We start from the raw sequence: 5,697 nt of genomic DNA, 5'->3' as shown, positions 1-5,697 counted from the left end.
ACCTTATATGCATGTATGAAATTCTCAATAAAGTTTTTGTAAAAATTTTAATAAAAGAAAATAATTAAATGGAAAAGAATTGGAGAATTCTCAAAAGATAAATGCAAATGGATGAGAAAATTTTTTGAGGCTGATTATTTAAACAGTAAGAGAAATGGAAATTTAAGATACATTGAGATTTCATCTTATTGCAGTCATAATAACTAAGATAAAAAAGAATAATCAGGTAAATACTGGAAAGAATTCTAGGAGAAGAAAACACTTATTAACCACTGGTGGAAGAATAAAGTGGTACATTCCCTATGGAAGTCAGTCTGCAGTTTACTCAAAATGCTAGAAATAGATCTATCCCATGATCCAGATATACCACTCTTGGGCATAATAGGACTCTGTATCCTACTACAGAGATGTCTCTGTATTCATGTTCATTGATGCTCTATTCACAATATTCAGTAAAAGAAAACAATAAACATGTCCTTCAGCATCAACTAATGAATGGATAATGACAGAATTCCATGTTCACATATTTAACATATTATTTAGGTGTTAAGAAAAATGAAGTTATGAAATTCACAGGTAAATGGATGAAACTGGAAGCAATCATCCTGAGTGACTTAACCTTAACTCAGAAAGACAAATATCATATGTTCTCTTTGCATACGTGAATGGTAGATTTTAATTATTAGATATGTGTGCTTCATTTGAAAGTCCATAGAGATCAGGTAAGTAACAAGGGGCCACTGAAGGGGGATGTTTCATAGGAGGTGAGATAAAATGCAGAGACAAAAAGGGGGAAAAAGGTCTAATAAAATGGAACGGGTTATATGTGTTGGGGAATAGGAGGGCAGGGCAGAAGAGGGAGTATGAGAAAAGATAGCTACTAGTAAAGACTTTGAAAAGGTCAGATGGGCACCTAATACTTAAGATGTGTCTTAAGTTATAAACATGTGCAACATATAATGAGTTTAAATGGAGTTAACATATAATGGGTATACAATGCCTCTATGAGAAAAAATAAGCTAGAAAATAACAAGCACAATACTTTTGAGGGATTCCCTCTCTTGGAGCTGTTGATTAGAAAGATCTAATAGACCCTGAACAGATATTCAGTATTGTAATTATTCTAGGTTACTTGAAAGACCTTGATGATAAGTCCCTGTTCCTGGAGACATGAAATACGTGAGGCATAGAGCAAGAAGAAAACAAACTAACACTGACTTCAAAGCTTCATATTTACCTGTTAGCTCTCTTAGTACTAGAAAATAATATTTGTGCTACTAAAAAAGAAAACTCTCATTAATATTGCTGTGTAGCAAACTCTGTGATCTCCAACAACAAATGGACTGGTATAATATGCCCACTTTAGGGATGGTGGGTTTAAAGTTATGGCTGTTATCAACCAGTTTATAATAGGGTTTAGGCCCACTTTTCAAGATGGAGACAATAGTTGACAATTTCTGATAAGCCCTATGAATCTGTAGCTAGAGAGGACACTGGCCATAAGAAAGAAATACTAATCTTAGTCTGCTAAGTGGACATAGTATTAAGCCAACTCCTAACGATTTATTGTTATGGCCATAGATAAATGCATTTCTCAGCTCTCACAGGACAAGCTTCTTGCAACAGGTGTTGATTAACCCAGAGATCCACAACTGGTCAGTGTGTAGAGAATAAGACACTGCAGTTCTTCACCCTTAATTGGTAACCTAACTCACACCTTCTCCTATAAGCTGAGGCCTCACTGAAGAATGTGATGAAATAAGAATCAGATGTAGTGAATGACTAGAATAAAAGATTTTTTTCAAGAGAGTAGGACAGTAATTCATATAAACTCACAGCAATGTAACAGCATGCATAATATATCTGCATAAGGCCAGACAAATTCTCACCATGAAGCGGGCATATGTGGAAGAAACTCCATCCTTATCTGAGGAACTCTCGGAAACTGATAGCTGCTATGAGGGGAAGAGTAAGAATTATCTGATGATGTGGTACTGGGTAGGTTGACCAGGCTCCAGTTCATGGACCCACACTGAAGAACATTTGGAGACAAAAATTATAAGCTGTAATAAAATAATACTGTTCATGAAATTTGTCACAGTATAGTAAGGTGGGGTATACATGGGGGAGGCTATTTGAATATGATAAAGTTATAATGTATTATACTTTCAAAATTGAATAAAAATATTTTAACTATAAATAAAAATTAAGTTAAAATTTATAGTCAATTGGAGAAATACAGACACAGTCAGACAAAAATTGCATGTTCTTTTTCATAGCTGGGTGGTCACAAGCATCCTATTTACAGAATGCATATTAGGGCTCATACCCATTATGGTAATATTTTTGAAAGACATAACATGTTTTATCATTGAAAAGATAATTGAAAATAAAAACTTAAGTATAGAAGTCAAATAGAGAAATGACTAAAGGAAGACAAAGGTCAGTAGAGTCAGGAAAAAGCAGCCAACGTATTCTATAAAAATAGAAGCAGAAAGGATATTTTTAAAGTATTTATTTAATAACCACATGATTACAAGAAACATTTCATTACAAGCCTTTACATATTCAATAACGATTTCCAGAACAAAGATACATCTCTTTCAAAATTGGCTGTAAATTTTTAGGTTCACAGTTGAATTAATACAGCTGTAAAATATTGTACTCATTATAAACCCTTTAAGGCATAAAACTGAATGAGGTTTTAACCTTTAAACAAGATCTCCATTTCATTTTAAAATATACTGTTTCATATAGAAAAATTCATTTTTTGTTTTAAAGATTTTTAAGTTTTTAATAACCACATAATTATAAGAAGAATTTCATAACAAAGACATTGACATATTCAACAACAATTTCCAGAACTTAGATGCATCTCTTGAAGAATTGGCTGTAAATTTTTGGGTTACAGTTGAATTAATACACTTGTAAAATATTGTACTCAGTATAAATCCTATAAGACATAAAATTGAATGAGGTTTTATCCTTTAAAAAAGATCCCCATTTCATTATTAAAATATACTGTTTCATACAGAAAAACTCACAATTTTAATGCAACTAACATTTCAACGTTTGTACATGCATCTCTAATTTCTATATATCTAATTATTGCTAGTTACAATTGGTTACTTTCTGAAATTCTTGGCACCTGATCATACATATAACTCTTTTTCTTTTTTGTTCTTTTTGAGACAGGGCCCCCCTGTAGCCCCAGCTGATCTGGAACTCAGTATGTAGACCAGGCTGGCCTAGAACTCACAGAGATCCCCCTGCCTCTGCCTCCTGAGTGCCGGGATCATATATATATACACACACACATCCAAAATGGCTCCCTCCCATAGATTCCCCTCACCCACTGGAGCCCATATACTCTGTCATCTGGTTACTGTCCACCATATTGTCAGTGCCCCCAGGTGTTCCCCAGTGCTTGTCCATCCACTGAGTCTAGTCAGTCTATATTTAGAGTTTCTTTTTGTAGGAAGATCAGCTCTTCCTCATCTAGCAGCAATCAGTTGCCAATATTCCTTTAGATAATGTTGCGGTCTGCTGTTCATTTTCCAAGTTCTATGCTGGGTTACTGTCTGGGAGTCTCTTGGGCCACCCTGGTCAACAACTCAAAAGATGGTATCTACTGTCTGACATTGTTTCTTGTTATATAGGTTTAGATATACACATGGACTCTTAAATAATTATATTAATTCTTTAATCTTTCGATATACTTTCCTTTTGGGTGTTTAAGACCCCACAGGTTGCCCATATAAACCAATTTTTTTTTTAGTCTTAAGGCCATTTGAGGATCTGTTCCTCAGGGGCCACATGGGCTTTGGAGGAACCTCTGGGTCCTTTCATTTACCACTTCCATCTATGTGAAGATCAATAGGACAGATGATTCACCACAGTTACAGGACATTTTGAGATGCTCATAGTCCTCTGGAACTTAGTCAACTTTTGGAGGAACCTCTGGGTCCTTTCATTTACCACTTCCATCTATGTGAAGATAAGTGAAAGGTCCTGCTTCACCATGGCTAGCTTCACTTGGAAGCATTGAGGAAATGTTTCCTCTGTGTTGACCCTCTATGTAGAATGGACACTGGTTCAAGTCCATCTGGTAGGGTTTCCATGGCCTTCATGATCAATAGGACAGGTGATTCACCACAGTTACAGGACATTTTGAGAGATGCTCATAGTCCTCTGGAACTTAGTCAACTTAGGAGGGCAAGGAGCTAAAACTGTCCTTTATGTCCCTCTAACCAAATTAGTATTGGCCTCAAAGTATGGCTGTTAAACATCCAAGAAGGTTAGCCCCACCATTCTGGTACTTTTAATCACCATGTGCCATGTAAATAAAGCTTGTTCAAAGACCAAACTTTCTCAGATAAACCTTACCTAGACATATATTATATTCTTTGATCTATTTGTATGTATAATTTGTCAGTAGGTTGTTGAATTGAAAAGGTTCCCTCTGGTTTTTTAAAACTAGCTAGGCATTAATTATCTCTTGCATTGTTTAAAACGTCTACCATGGTGTCCTCCTTTAAAGTTCCCCAGTTTTTCACAGTTTTCCCTTAATACTCTTCTTGTATGGTCCCACCTCTAATGAGCTCACTCTTCCCTTTATAAACAAGTTTCCTTATAAAACCATCCTTGCCCCCCATCCATATCTCCCTGATTAATGCCTGTTTCCTACTGTTCTATTTAAGATTCTTTCTTTTCCTTTACATCACTGCTTCATTTTCATTATCCTGGTTCCTGTAGTTATGTCTGGATACATACTCACTTTTAAGGATTTGGTGCTATGATCCACATATCAGGAGAACATACGTCATTATATTGTTGATACTCACTTTTAAGGATTTGGTGCTATGATCCACATATCAGGAGAACATACATCATTATATTGTTGTTGTTTTTCTGAATCTGTGTTACTTCACTTAATATAACAGTTTCTAGTTCCATCCATTTACCTGCAAATTTCATGATTTCATCTTTCTTTACTGCTGAGTTGCTGAGTAAAACTCCATTGTATAAATGAATCACATTTTCATTATCCACTTGTCAATTAAGGGACACTTAGGTTGCTTCCATCTCTTAGCTATTGTGAAAAGAGCAGCAACAAACATGTATGTACAAGTGTCTCTGCAATAAGATGAGTTCTTTGTCTACATGCCAAGGAGTGTTATAACTGGGTCAAATGGTAGGTACATGTGTAGTTTATTAAGAGTTCTCCATAGTGCTTTCCATAGGGGTTAAACAAGTTTGCAAACCCACCAGCAGTGGATGAGCATTCCCATTTCCCCACATCCTCTCCAACATTTGGTATCATTTGTCCTTTCGATCTTAGCCAGTCTGATTGGGAGAAGATGAAATCTTAAAGTGGTTTAAATTTGCAATTCTCTAATTACTAATGATGTTGAACACCTTTTGTGTGTGTAGATCACACAGAACATCCCAAACTATCCTATTCATCTATATACCCACTTCCCAGATGGCACCCCCCAATAGCCTCCCTCCCCCATTAGAGCCCTTATATAACTCTGTCATTCCTGCTACTGTCCACTGTGTTATCAGCACCCCCCAGAAGTTCCCTACTACTTGTCCATCACTCAGTCTAGTCAGCCTATGTAGAGTTCCTTGTTTTAGGAAGATCAGCTCTTCCTCATCTAGCAGCAATCAGTTGCCAATATTCCTTTAGATAAG

General features: G+C 35.9%; 1 pseudogene; it reads right to left on the bottom strand.

Annotated features, from left to right (window-relative positions):
• LOC103750938 overlaps positions 1–2,333 on the bottom strand; it is a 5,599-nt pseudogene extending 3,266 nt beyond the window's left edge.
• Positions 2,334–5,697: the final 3,364 nt, after the last annotated feature.

The sequence above is a fragment of the Nannospalax galili genome, unplaced genomic scaffold, assembly GCF_000622305.1.
Source record: "Nannospalax galili isolate Female #2095 unplaced genomic scaffold, S.galili_v1.0 scaffold2127, whole genome shotgun sequence".
NCBI lineage: Eukaryota > Metazoa > Chordata > Mammalia > Rodentia > Spalacidae > Nannospalax > Nannospalax galili.
Note: the sequence above shows the minus strand (reverse complement) of the source record. Positions and strands in the feature narration are given on the sequence as shown.